General features: G+C 40.8%; 1 non-coding gene across 1 annotated transcript; it reads left to right on the top strand.

Annotated features, from left to right (window-relative positions):
• Nucleotides 1–14,635: 14,635 nt before the first annotated feature.
• On the top strand, nt 14,636–14,769 carry LOC111765417 (small nucleolar RNA SNORA9). The gene has a single exon (XR_002797769.1). It is a non-coding gene; the product is annotated as a small nucleolar RNA SNORA9 (small nucleolar RNA).
• The last annotated feature ends 646 nt before the right edge of the window (nt 14,770–15,415 follow it).

The following is a 15,415-nucleotide window of genomic DNA, read 5'->3' on the forward strand; positions in this document are numbered from 1 at the left end:
TTAAAAGAACAAGATAAGCCTCCAGATGACATAAAGAAGTTGAGACAACTAATCATAGATGTTCAAACAAATCTCCTTAATAAATTTAATGAGGTGGCTAAAGAGATTAAGGATATTAAGAAGACATTGGATGAGCACAAAGTAAATTTGAAGGCGTACATAGAAAAAAAGCATATCTTATGGAAATGAATGGTGCAATATGTCAAATTTAAAAATATTGGAATCATAAATAGCAGATTTGAGGAGGCAAAAGAAAGGATTGGTGAGTTTAAAAATGGCCTCTGAAAGTGAACATACAAAAGAACAGATGAAGAAAAGAATGGAAAAAATTGAACAAGGTCTCAAGGAACTAATGACATGAAAAATCTTGAAAACATACATGCCATGGGTATCCCAGAAGGAGAAGAGATGGGAAAGGAGGACAAAACTAATATTTGAAGAAATAATGGTTGAAAATTTCCCAACCCTATTGAAGGACATAGATATCCATGTCTAAGAAGCCTAATGTATTCCCATTCAAAATACTCCAAATAGAATAACCTCAAGGCACACACTGATCAACATGTAAATGCCAAAGTCAAAGTGAGAATTCTGAGAAAAAGATAAAGGCAATGCATAAAAATAAGGATACCCAATAAGATAGAGTGCTGATTTCTCACAAGAAACCATGGAGGCAAGAAGACAGTGGTATGATATATTTATGATTCTACAAGAGAAAAACTTACATTCAAGAATCTTATATTTGGCAAGATAATATTTCAAAAATGAGAGTGAGTTTAGAATATCAGATATAAACAGAATCTGGGAGAATTTCTAAAGAAGAGACCAGATCTTCAGGAAACACTAAAGGGTGTGCTAAGCCTGAAAAGAAAAGACAGGAGAGAGGCCTGGAAGAGTATCTTGAAATGAAGATTATCTCAATATAAGTACCAAATGTTAAAAGAATGGTGAAAATAAAATATGGCAGATAACACTCAAAGAGGCAGGAATAAACTAACCAATGATATAAAACACTAGTATTCAGAAAACTGCAACTCAGTGTTAAAAAAAAAAAGAAAAAGAAAAACGGCCTAAATAAATGGAAGCACACTCCATGCGCATGCATTGGAAGACTAAATATCATTAGGATGTCAATTCTACTCTAATTTATGTATAGAGTCAATGAAATCCTGATAAAAATTCTACCAACATTTTTTAAAAATTTGAAAACATAATTATCAAATTTATTTGGAACAGTAAGAGGTCCTGACCAGCCAGAAACATTTAAAATGGAAAAGCACTCTCATCTCCAGATTTTAAAGCTTGTTATCTAGCTGTAGTGGTAAAACAGCATGGTACTGGCATAAAGACAGACACATAGACAAATGGAATCCAATTGATGCTTCAGAAACAGACCTTCACATGTATGGTCACGTGAATTTTGATTATCCTGTCCAATCTACATATCTTGGGCAGATCAGTCCATTCAACAAATGGTGCTGAAAGAACTGGGTATCTATAGCCAAAAGAAGAACAGAGGACCCCTATCTCACACCTTATCCAAAATGAATGAAAAACCTAAACATAAAAGCAAGAATCTTAAAGCTTCTAGAGAAAGTGTAGGAAAATATCTTCAAGATCTCTGGTAGGTGGTAGATTCTCAAAGCAGATAAGAGAAGGCCAGGGATGGGCTACTGATATTTAATGTCTATAGAAGTTTTAATTAACTTTTCTGTATAAGGGTGGAAATGTATAAAGTGTCTGATAATACATAGCAATGAACAGTTAGTTTATAAATGGGGATGTGGCTGAAAATGGTTGTAAAAGAAAATCAACAGAATGCTAGAGAATGTTCTAGGAACTGAAAAGCATGATAAACCAATATGTGGATGGGAATGGTGTTTGATGGTACAAATGCAGGAGTGTCCTTTGTTAGCTAGTGGAAATGTACATCACTACCCGGGGTGGTGGGAATGTGGTGAAGCATGGGAAAAATACAGGTGGATTGAACTGTGGATTGTAGTTAGCAGTAATTAAATATTTTTCTTTTTTTTAAAGGTATATTTATTTATTTCTCTCCCCTCCCCTCCACCCCTGTTGTTTGTTCTCTGTGTCTATTTGCTGCGTCTTCTTTCTTTGACTGCATCTTTTGTTGTCAGCAGCATGGGAATCTGTGTTTCTTTTGGTTGCATCATCTTGCTGCATCAGCTCTCCATGTGGGTGGCACCATTCTTGGGCAGGCTGCACTTTCTTTTGCACTGGGCGGGCTTTCCTTATGGGGCACACTCCTTGCATGTGGGACTCCCCTACGCGGGGGACACCCCTGCATGGCAGGGCACTCCTTGTGTGCATCAGCACTGCACATGAGCCAGCTTCACATGGGTCAAGGAGGCCCAGGGTTTGAACCGCAGACCTCTCATGTGGTAGACGGATGCCCTAACCACTGGGCCAAGTCCGCTGCATATATAATATTCTTGCATCTATGCCAAAGATGTACTTTGTTGATAATGGGACAGTATGCAAAGTGTGTGCCAAATGTACACTCTGGAGGTGATAATAATCAGATGACATTATCTTACCTGTAACAAATATCCTGCCACAGTGTGGTGTGTTGCTAGAGGGATGTTGTTTGGGAATTCTACAAATATACAGATTGTTTTATAGAATTACAACTTCTTTCATAAAAATATATTTAAAAAATAATAACAGTGTGTTTTGTGGGAAAATACACCAAATGTAAGATAATGATTATAATTAGTAGTAAAATTTTGACAATATTCTTTCTTCAGGTGTAACAAACGTCTCATGACAATGCAAGTTGTTGTTGGAGGGTTGATGTATGGGACTCCTGTATGATGTTATGCTTGCTTTGTAAGTTCACAACTTTTACTATGTACTTTTTTTTGTATCTTTATATATAAATGATACATATATAATAATAATAGGGTTGGTTGGGGGAAAACACTTTAGTTAGTAGTAATATATTGACAATGCTCTTTAATAACTAGTTAAAAATGTTTAACAACAATGCAAGGTACTGGTGGTAGGGTGAGGTACAAGAGTCCTGTATGCTGTTATATATGTTTGTTTTGGAAGTGTTCACAATTATTACTATATACGTATTGTTTATGTAAGTTTATGTATGAGTGACATTTGTCAATAAATTTAAAAATATGCATAACCAGAAAACAATTTCATAGACTGAAATAATTGTTGAATTAATGTTGTATGTTCATTCAACAGGGAATTTTAAGTGACATCTCTTGGCTTGACATAGAGAGACTTTACTACATAGCAGTATAAAAATCCAGTATTTGGAATATGTGGTCCTGACATAGCTACATGGAATTTTTCAGGAAGTTTACAATATAAGACAAGTTAGGATGAATTCAATCTAAAATTTGATTAAAAAGATGGGTTGAAGTATATTCGGGTAGCTATAGATATTCTTCTTAAAGTCAATAAAAAGTGTCCATTAAGCAACTATTGCTTGTATGACAGACGATGTATGTATGGAAGGTTGAATAATGTAACTACAGTGCTTTATACACCTTTTATTTTATATTAGAAAAATAAGTGAAATATTATTGAAGATTTAATACCTGATATATAGGAGTATCAGGTATTAAATTTGCACATATCTTCTCTCCATTTCACATATCGTTAGACAAGAGGGTCCTCCACAGATATTTCTAGGATATTCCCATCTCTGTTCCTCATTTGTGCTCCTTGTTTGAAGTGATCTATAGGTACATGCTTAATCTCTTTTCACCTGCGAAAGTTGTCAAGTCTCCATTGAACTTGTCTCCAGTTCATAATTTCTTTTTAGTAGATATCTTAATTTTAGCATCTTTTACAATCTAGACAGATGGAGGATTATCCAAATCATAATTTGTAGTTCCTTTTTACTTAACAGGTTTTTTTTTCATTTTACCATTTTAACTTTCTTCTGTAGTTTACATATGTAGCAAGATGAACCTGGGACATGGTGTGAAGACTTCACTTGGAAATTTCCTAGGCTACATGTAGAAGTTTATTGATTTCAACTGATTTTCACACAAAAAAAACACTCATAAAATTCAGCAATGTTCTGCTTCTATATAAAAGGATTGTCGTCTTTCCCTTTTAAGGTAACAGTTTGTCATTTCCTCTGAGCTCTCAACAGAAGCAAATGTCTGCATTTCTACCAATGTTCTGCTTGAGGAAATATAGGCTTTATCAAAGGCCTCAAAATTCTTCCAGCCTTTACCCATCAACCATTTCCAAAATCACTTCCACATATTTGGTATTTGTTATAGCACCATCCCATGCTTGGTACTAAAATCCATTAGAATTTCACTACATAAATAGATCATAAGACCTATATTAAGAGCCTTCTTGCAATGAATAATTTGACTGATGTGGCTGACTTGCTTCAGACCTCAAGGCTTCTGATTACTGTCTTTACTGTTTTAACACCACTTTATTTTCTATTTGTGGTCAAATGTCCCTCCTATGAGAATATATGTGATGGCATTGGGGGTCCAGTGTTTTAATCCAGGCAATTCTCCCATCTGAAGTTTTAACTTAATAACATCTGCACAAAAATTTTACATATGAGATAACTCATATAGATTTCCAGGATTAGGATTGTTTTATGGGGTCTCCTTCAGATGACTACATACACACAAAAATATACCTTCAAACATCAAGATTATTCTAGGATCTTCTTCTTGACCAAAGCAGTGTGACCCTTGCTATGCCATTTGCTATCATCGTCTCTGGGACTATCCCTCATGAGTTATTGTGATGTCTTTAATCGTCTCAGTTCAGTCATCTTGTAAGTTGATGATAATCAGCCTGGGGGAGGGAATGGATGGGGGCATGGCTGGTGCTTGAGGGATGAGATGATGGAAAATTTTGGGCATGAAGAGGATTTTTGGTAAAGGAGTTACATTTCCAACCTCCATTCTTATTTCTCCTTTTTTGCAGAGTTGAATGGATTCCTTCCCTGAGATGTCTGTAATTAGTTCACTATTGCATTGAGCAAAAACAAAAAAGGACTTAGGTTATGTAGTCAGTTGATTACATACACCGCTGACTGCAGCTATAATCAGCAAAAGAGATTTTCCTCAGCAATGTAGGGAGTCTTTTTATCCAATTCGATGGTGGCCTCAAGAAAAAAAAAATAGAAGCAAAAACATAGGTATATGAGCACTTGTCTCAAATTTCAATTCTGTCCCTAAATGACTAGACCATGTCATTCAGTTGCTGTCCTCCAGTCTCCTTAATTAATAAATGAGAAATTGCATGTCCCACATGATGAAGACATTGCTGATGTAGGAGGAGTGGGCTAGAGGTTTGGGGGGCTATATGGGGACCTCATAATTTTTGAATGTAACATTAAGAAAAATAAAGAGAAAAAAAAGTAATTCAGAAAATGGGACCCATTCCTTATGCCATTAAAAACTCCTTAAAGAAGTACATGAAGCGGGCATGTTTCAAGGAGAACACTTTTATTACCAAAAATAAAATCTTGCTCTAGTAACAACAAAACATAAAAATAAATGAGAAATGTCATTTCTAAGCTCCTTTCTCACTCTAAGGGTCTCAGAATCTTTGTCCCTGAAAGTAGCAACTGTGAGTAGTAGCTATTGAGGGGCCAGCAGTATGTTTTAGAATTAGGGCTCTTGATCAGGCTTCCTGAGTTTGAATCCTGATTTCTAGATTTACTGATTGTGTGACGTTGGACATGGTATTTACCCCCTCTAAGTCCTATTTTCCTTATCTATATAATGAGGATAACCCAACCTGCCCCATGGGGCTATTGGAGGATCCACTGATACGATCCTTGTCAGAGTCTGGGACATTGTATCCCTTACTATTATCGTAAAGTATTATAAAAACCTGTTGCAAGTTGGCATTTGTTGAACCATCAGCTATATCATAGGTCTCCTCTGTTCTCATTTAGTTTCTTACTGTGATTATCAACATTTTCTTACTCTGACATATGCTTCCACAGTGAATCTATGGTAAAATAGAAGCTTGTATATTTTCTTGAGAAAGACTCATAGAGAGGGAAGAAGCTTATTCACCATCTAATCTGATCCCTTTATTAGTTAATATTTGGTTAAATCATGGTTCTACTGCTCAGGAGTTTTGTATTCCTAAGCACATGATATCACCTTTCTCAGCCTTAGATTCCTTATTTGGGAAGCAGGGCATGTGGCAGTACTAGCTAATGTCAGTTCCCTGCTCTCCTCTGCCTCCCTGACCCCATTGTCCTCTCCTTTCCTTCAACCCTGTCCAAACTTTACCCAGAGAACCTTGCTAGCTTCAGGGATACTGAAGATTAGGGCCAGAGTAGGGAGATAGAATCTTCTCATCAAGAGATAAATTTGCCACATGTGATGCCACGTGGCAGGGTAGAAAGGACTAGTTGAAACCTGAGAAGAGATGGGTCAATAAATGGAGGGGCAGGAAGGCTGAGAAGAACTGGGGAAAGAGAGAGGGGGAAGAAGAAAGAGAAGCCATGCTTACCTGAGAATGGGGAATGGAGAAAGAAGAAGGAAGGGGACAGAGGAGAGGGAGGGTGGAGGGTGTGGGGAGGAAGAAAAGTTGGCTTCATTGGGGAACGTCTCTTGGTGTGTCCATGGGAGTTTTTGTACATGACAATGTTGGTAAGTGGAGCTGAGGAGAGAGGAACTGGCAGGTGGAAAGGGATCATCCTAGTCAGTTTCCCCCTTCTTCCCCATTGTTTCTTCTCTTACCTTCATCCTGCTCAGACACTTTGTTTAAATCTATAAGGTCTTCCCAGCCTCCCAAAACTACAAAATGCAAGTGATACACATTTATTAGAGAAGTCATGAGCAATTCCCACTACAGCCACATGCTCCTCTCTGCTCTGCTCCTGTGTATACAACCTTCTCTTTTATAGTGAACCATCTCTGTCCCTTGCTAAGGTCAACATCTCCAGCGGTGCTCCATCTTCTCCTCTTACCTACTCAAGGACATCACTCCAGCAATTCTCTCCTCTTTCCCTTGCAACATCAGACTTTTCTCTCTACTAGATCACTATCATTAACACTTAAAAATTTTGTCATTCAGCTCAATTTAATATATACCCTGAGTAGATGCCAATTCTTATTCCAGGAACTGCCTTACTGCTTCCCATTTCTAAGTCTTTCCTTAAAGAGTTGTCCATGCTGGCTCTTTCCAATTTATCATCTCCCACTCTCTTTGAACCCATTTCAGTCAAGACTTTTGCCCCTGCCATTCCACAGAATCTACTCTTATCCAGTTCATCAATGACTGCCTCATTGCTAACTCCTGTGGTCCATTTTCATTCCTAATCTTCTTGGACCTGTCATCATCATTGACATTGTTGGTCAGTTTCTCCTCCTTGCAGCAATTGGATTGCATTCCAGGGCTCCACTACCTGATTTTCCTTCTTTGTCTCTGACTGATACTTGGCAAACTTTCCCATTCCTCCTCATATTGCCAAGTTTCTTAAAGTTGGAGTGCCTCCCAGCTCAGTACTTGGATTCCTTCTTCCATACACACCCCCATGTGCTCTCACTCAGTCTTAAGGCTTTAAACACCATCTCTGTGGGGAAGAAACCATGCTTATGTCTCTGGCACTGGCCACTCTCTTCTGAATTCCAGACTCATAACTAGCTGTTTACCTAACATCTCTACTTGGTGGTCTAACAGTCACCTCAGATTAAACATGTCCAAAATAGAGCTCCTAAACCCTAGAAATCAAGAGAGTATCTATTGGCATAAGGATGTTGAAATAGAACATAGAAATGGAATAGAGCCCAGAAATAGGCCAAATTGACATGGACAGTTGATTTTCAATGAAGATGTCGAAGCAGTCCAATGGGACAAGGAAGTCTTTCAATAAATGTTACTGGGACAACTTGATATCCACAGGGAAATTCATGAACCTTGACCCCTACATCATACCATACAAAGAAATTAACTCCATAGGGATCATCATTTAGCTCTTGGTCTTTCCTCCCAAATCTGCTCCTTCTACAGGTTTTCTTAATTTCAATTAAAGCAACTGTATTCTTCCGATTCCTCAGCCTGTGCATTCTGGAGTCACCCTTTTCTTTTCTCTCTCTTTCTTTGTCCCTCTCACGTCCACAGTCAGTATATCCTGTCAGGTCCACTTTCACGATAACTTACAGTGTTATAATAGCCTCCTAACTCTGGCCTCGACCTCCATACTTGCCCCTGAACTGAACCCTGATTGCTGTTCTCATCAGAAAATCTAGTGAAATCACGTTTAAATACAAGTCAAAGGCAAAGGTGCCCCTACTCGAAACTCACCAATATTCATGTCTCTTGGAGTGAAAATGTTCAACCTGTGACCGATAAGAACCTACATGATCTGCTGCTCTTCCTGACCTCTCTGGCCACTTCCCTGGATTGTGAACACACCAGGCACACACCCACCCGAGGACTTTTTGTTTTGTTGTTCCTGTGCCCAGAATATTTTCTCCTCTTTATCCACACGGTTTGCTTCCTCACTTCATTTAGTTCTTTCCCTAAATGTTACCTTCTCATTGACACCTTTCCTGATTTACCCAAACCTATAAAACTGCTCTAGCAACCTCTGCCCTTCCTCCCAACCTGAATTTTCTTTTTAGCACATACTGTTATCTAAGAGAGTACATTGTGTACTTATTAATATTGTTTATTATTTTTTCTTCCCACTAGACTAGAAGCTACATGAGGGCAGAAAACTCTACTTGTTTGGTATTCTCAGAATCTAAAACAGTATCTGACCTAGTACAGGCATTTAGTAAATGCTTGTTAAATGAGTGAGTAAACTGGGGTTCTAGTCCACGAGCTATTGGTCATAAGTTTTCTGTTTCCCCACACTGCGTTTCCCATCCGATGCTGTTGTCTTAAGGGACTGTTTCAGTTTCTTGTGTGTATCTTGATTGTGGAATTAGATTGTAAGAGCATCAGTGGCAAGGAACAAGAAACTGGTCTCATATTGTTTTACTTTCCCCAGTATTGCTAGCATTGGGAGGGACATGTAGAAGCTGCTAACCTCCCTTTAGCTCCCTACATCATATGTCATGTCCAGTAAATATGTGAGCTTGTGTAGATACGTGAGAAGTTAGTTTTACCACCCTCTAATACTTTGTGAAATATTTCACACATTTTTTAAAATTATTTTTTTACTTTTTAAAGAAGATTTAGATTATATAAATGTTCCATAAAAAATATAGAGGGTTCTCCTCACATACCTCACTCCCTCCCCCTCCCACACTTTCCCACATTAGCATCTTTCATTAGAGTGATACTTTTGTTAAAGTTGATGAGCACATATTGAAGCAATGCTACTAACCATGGACCGTAGTTTATATTATACTCTATACTCTGCTCAACTCAATTTTATAGGTTATGACAAAATGTATAATAGCCTGTATCATTCATTGCAATGTCATGTGGGACAATTCCAATGTCCTGAAAATGCCCCCAGGTTACACCTATTCTTCCCTCTCCCTCCCCTCAAAACTTGTGGTATTTCACATCTTCTAAATATTTGAGTCCGAGTATATTTGTATTCCTAGGAAGTTATGTAATTATGGCTTACATTGTTGTAACTTCTATGCCCATACTTGTGCAAAAAAGGATTGAGAGATTTTTTTGAGGAATAATTGATTAGAAGGAGATAGAGTGGTAAAGAGGAATCAATAGCAAATTAGATGTCAGGACACAGGAGCCCAGGTGTTTAGCAGCTGAACCATCTGAAGCAGGCATCCCTCTGCTGGAGTTTTCATCTGTATGAGGGGACTGTACTGGAAAGAATATTTTCACTAATAGTTACTTTAAGCTTTGCTAAGGTGTTGGGTGTGAGCCCAGGGAAATTCATCTCATTTTCCCATGGGGCAGATTAATGTCAAATTCAAAACATTTTTGTGTAAAGCCTTGGATATGTGGGGTAGTAAAGAATTATCTAGACATCCCTGCTTTAGAGAAATATAATGAGAACCATATACATAACTAAAAAATTTCCAGTGGCCACATTAAAACAGTAAAAAGAAAGCTGTGAAATTAATTCTGACAACTTATTTGATTTAATCTAACATATCTAAAATATTACCATTTGAACATCTAATCAATATAAAATTATTAATCAGGTATTTCATACACATAATTCTGTACTAAGTTTTCAAATTTGATGTGTTTTTACACTTACAGCAAATCTCAGTATGGACTAGCCTCATCTCTAGGCTCAGTAGCCACATGTGGCCAGTGACAGCTGTACTGAAGACAGAGAGGAACAGCAAGCTTCAAATATCTTGGAGCTTGAAAGATTTATGACTGTGAAGAATGGGCTCAAGGAGCCCTGGAAGGAAGTCAAACAATAGGCAGATTGAGCTACTCCTGTTAGTACAGTGATTGACATTTTTAGCAACCGGAGTGTGTATTAGGCCAGCTGCTTAGCACTTTATGTGATTTTTTACATTTAATCCTTACATCGGTCGGTCTTACTAAGTCATATTCTTCCCCTTACATATGAAAAAAATGAGGCATAAAATGCAAGTAATTACTTATTATGATGTGTGAGCCTATTTTCCTGGGCAATTACATGCAGACAATGATGTGGGAAAAGGAGCTCAATAGTTTATCCACTGAGTCTTTCCAGGCTTAAATCCCAGCTGCCTTGACCCCTGGTGGTAATTCACCTGTGCTCACCCATGGGGATGGGGCCTCGGAGCTCAGGGCCCGTGTCCTGGCATCTTGGCCTTATGTCCTCCAGTGGCCACTCTGTCAACAATTTAGCATGGTACAATGTTAGGTCCCACCTTGCTAGCCTTTATAAACCCTCCTCTTCCTCCCCAAACCCCAGAGCCAACCTAAGTGGCTCCTTCTATGGGAAGATGAAAAGGCCTGACCTACACGTGATCTCCCTGGGAGCCAGGATTACAAGAACAAATACAATTGTTAGGATGGAGTGATGCTGATTGAAAAGCTAGGACTTGGAATTGTCAATGCCTGGAACAAGGCATGCTATAAAAAGACAAACAACAAACAAACGTCTCTTATTTCCCTCTTCTCTTCCTATTTCATATCTTATCCTCTCATCAGTCAACTCTTGCCTCTTTTTCTGCTTCTCTCTCTCTCCCTTCCCAATTTCTTTCTCTCCATCTTCCTTTGCTTCTTTTTTTCTTTTTAAGGAGGAACCAGGGACCTTGTACATGGGAGGCAGGCACTCAATCATGAGCTACATCTGCCCCCTCCTGTACTTTTTATTTTGTTTACTCATCCTCTCCACTCCCTTTTCCCATTGCTTCAAAATACTATGTTTACCTCATGGAATTGCTCCAGGTCTTGTGGGCAGGAACGTGCAAGCATCAACATGAAGAAACATGGAGTATTCTAAAAACCTCCTTTTACAGAAATGAGTTAAAAACAGAAGCTACATTCCACTATTGAAGCCAAAGAGGATCTCATCCAGAGGCCTGGACATCAGAGTTGGAAAAGGGCCTCAAGGTCCCCAAATAGGCTCTTGGTCTTGCAGACTGGCTGAGGGAGGACATGAGTGAAGTGGTGCACCCAGGGGTGCCTGCTGCGGCGTGTGTGGCCAAAAGCAGGGACAGGTGGGGTGACGAGTGAGCAGCTGACTGCCCCAGTCTTGGGAGATGAAACTTTTGTTGTTATTATAGAACTTCCTCCAGGTACCAGGAAGTCTTAGCTCCTCTCACTGTGTCTTAGTTTATGTACAGTCCACATGCTCTTTCTTTTTTTTTTTTTTTTAAGGTGGATGAACAGTTTTATTATGCACAGGCCCAGAGGAGAGTCAATCTCCAAATTCTGAGCCCCTTTTTCCAGTTTTCATAGGTTTATATAGGATTTCAGGTGGGATCAGCATAACTTTTGTTCATTGGCTAACACATTGCTAGGCAAAATTTTGCAAGCAGGGGGTTTAGAGAGGCAGAATGCAGCTGCAAGGTTGCAGGTTGATTTATAGAAGCAGGGGGATGAAGTTACTCGTTTGATATCTTTCTACTAGGCCATATTTTCACAGGCTGATTTATGGAAACAGGGGTGGGAGTTATTTGATATTCTTCTGCAAGGCCATGCCCTCACAGGCCGATCCACAGAAGTGGGGGTAGGAGTGGCTTGTTAGATATTTTGTAAGGTTATGCTTTTTATTCCTCAACAGTAGCACAATGGCAAGTGGATTACATCAGACTCCTCCCTCTCTCAGAAGGGGCAAGGTATGCCTTCAGTGCTGCAGACACTGCAAAGGGACTCTTGTAACTTTGTAACTGAATCCTTACAACAATGTACTAAGTTTAAATTACAAGTTAAAGTGCCAGCTGCCCCAAGCCCAAAAGGGAACATAATAAAAAATTGTTGTTCCCTATGCTTCAAACTATATAAACTGGGGGAAATGTGGTAATTTTGATCACCGTACTGGTCAATGCAGCGCTGCTGGTTGGGAATCTTAAATACATGAAAAATCACTCAAAAACATCATTATGAAACCACAGTTAATAATCCAAAGTCTCCTATGTCAGCTAAAACTCTATGTATATAAACCCATCAAATCATTTAATTTCACTGTCAACCATTAATGCCATTAATGTTTAATGCTGAATGTATAATCTTTTTTTATTAAAATTATTTATTTTTAAAAATTACATTCAAAAAATACGAGGTCCCAATCAACCCCACCGCCCCCACCCCCCACTCCCCCCACAGCAACACTCTCTCCCATCATCGTGAGACATCCATTGCACCCAGTAAGTACATCTCTGAACATCACTGCACCCCGTAGTCAATGGTCCACATCATAGCCCACACTCTCCCACGTTCCATCCAGTGGGCCCTGGGGGGATCTACAATGTCCTGTAATTATCCGTGAAGCACCACCCAGGACAACTCCACGGCCCGAAAACGCCTCCACATCTCATCTCTTCCTCCCATTCCCCAAACCCAGCAGCCACCATGGCTACCCTTCCCACACCCATTCCACATTTTCTCTGTGGACATTGGATTGGTTGTGTCCATTGCACATCTATGTCAAGTGTGGGCTTAGATTCCACATGGATACTGGATGCACTCCTCCTGCTTTCAGTTGTAGACACTCTAGGCTCCATGGTGTGGTGGTTGACCTTCTTCAACTCCATGTTAGCTGAGTGGGGTCAGTGCAATAAATCAATCTTTGCTCCCGACAGTTGATGTCCTCTGCCATGTGTGGGTCTCCCCGTCTCAGGAGGAGTTGCTCTCTCTGCCCTGAGAGAGGACAGCAGCCCTGCCTGACAGGGCGTCCCAGGGCAGGGCCTTCCTAGTTTTCCTTGCCAGAGATCCTTCCCTCATTCTTGCTTTCTTTCTTTTTTATTTCCCTCTTCTCCCTTCCCTTACCCTTTCCTCTTTAATTTCTTCTCTTTCCTTTTCCTCCCCGTTTTCACCCTTCCCCTCACTTCTCTCTTACAGGTACCACCGCGCATGCTCAAAGCTGTCTGCATTCAATAGGCTGCACCCACTGGGCTTTCAGAGGTGCCAGGGTGTGAGCTCCTCACCTGCTATCGCTTTTAATCTTTGCAATTTTTTTAACCTACCAGGTGGTGACTATCGTTATCTGCATTTTAAGGGAGACAACGTGAGGCCCAGGTCGATGAAGAACCTTTCTCAGAGTCCCACAGCATGTAAATGGCAGAGTTCTGACCCAGAGTTCATGATCACAACCCACAGGTGCAGCCTGGCTCTCTCACCTGCTTGGACGTGAACACATGTTGGCATGAACTTTCTGGATCTGAGGAACGTTCAGAGCCTGCGGTGTCCCATTTCTGGGAGGGGATTCAGCCATACTGGGGTACACAAACCCTTACTGGGGCCCACTGGACCTTGTGGAATGAAGCCTTGGGGAGCTGAGCGCTCTTCTTTGCCAGCCCCATTGGGTTAGCTTCTTAGTGATGTTGCAACAAAGTGCCACAAACTGAGTGGCCGAAAACAGCAGAAACTGCCTGGGTCAGCTCGGGATTCCACCACCTGTCCACCAGCCGCCTGGAAAATCCCCACCATCAGCACAGTCTGTGAAGTCCAGGGATGCCCCGAGGGATGCTGGACCTGTCTGCCCCGCCTTCCCTTCCCTCCAGGTCCTGGAACAACCTCTGCTCATGGCAGCCTGACGCAAAGCTTTATTGAACTAAAAAGCAAACAGAAATGTATTCTCTCACAGTCCTGGGGAGCAGAAGCTGGAAATCAGGGTGTTGCAGGGTTGGTTCCTCTGGAGGCTCAGAGGGAGAAAACGCCCCTCCTCTCTCAGAGCTCCCGGGGCTTCCTTGCTGGAAGCCTTGGCGTTCTTTTGCTTGCAGGTGTGTCCCTGCGCTCCCAGCTGACCTTCCCGAGCTGGTGTTTCCCATCTCCCCCTCCTTACTAGGACACCAGCCACTGGGTTAGGGCCACCCCAGTCCAGCAGGACCTTATGTGAACTAAGTGCATCTGCAAAGCCCCTATTTCTAAATAAGGCCACGATCACAGTATGGGGAGGTTCACACGTCAATATATCCTTTCAGGGGACACAATTCTACCCATGACACCTGGTTTTACTGGTTGGGTCCTGGGGTCTGGCTTCAGAGTGTTGCTTTCTGAAGAGAAGTTGACGTCAGGTTCATAGAAGAATTACAGAAGGATGAGGGGCTTGCCAGCCTCCAGTGTGCTTGGGTCTGCAGTGACCCTGTGCATTCCTACAGTGCTTGCGAGAACAGTTTTGAAATGGTTTGATGCCTTGCTCTGCTCCATCTACAGAGAAAGGTAATAGAAATTCAGACAGTGGCTTGCCCCCTCCCGAATCTCGTGTACTGGGCATCTTGTCTGAACTGTCTAATACTGTAGCCACCTGGCCATGTGTGGCTTGTTTAATGCTAAGTGAAATTTAAGATTCAGATTTTCAGAGGCTCTGAGTCTAAAGGATGTTTGATTAGAGAAAAGAAGGCTAAGTTTTTACTGAAGAGCTGAATGCCTAAGGAGCTAAGGGAGGGTGAGGGCAGCACGAGCTGAATTTAATGGAAGAGCATTGGAGTCAGGTGAGAATGTCTGCTGAGCACCCATCCTGTGTCAAACCTGCTGACACTCAGCTTAGTTTCAATGTTGAGGAATAGTTGTAGCTCCAGAACAGCATGGGAACAGAGGCTGAACATGTTGGACCTCAGCAGGGTTCCTGTTGGAGACAAATCTCGGCTGTGATGTCTTCCCATTATGGTGCACAGCACTTTGGAGACTACCATTTCCCTGGTGTTTGAGCAGCAAAATTCCCATAATGCCAGAGCTGGAAGATCCTTGAAAGGCTGCACCTTCGGTGCTCATCAGGCTGTTCCAGGGAATCTGTGCAGTGATGAGGCAGTTGATGTGGCTTAAGAAGTTGGGTGCCTGTCTACCACATAAGAGTCCCCAGATTTGGTTCTGATGCCTCATAAAGAAG

The sequence above is a fragment of the Dasypus novemcinctus genome, chromosome 17 (genome assembly GCF_030445035.2).
Source record: "Dasypus novemcinctus isolate mDasNov1 chromosome 17, mDasNov1.1.hap2, whole genome shotgun sequence".
Lineage (NCBI taxonomy): Eukaryota > Metazoa > Chordata > Mammalia > Cingulata > Dasypodidae > Dasypus > Dasypus novemcinctus.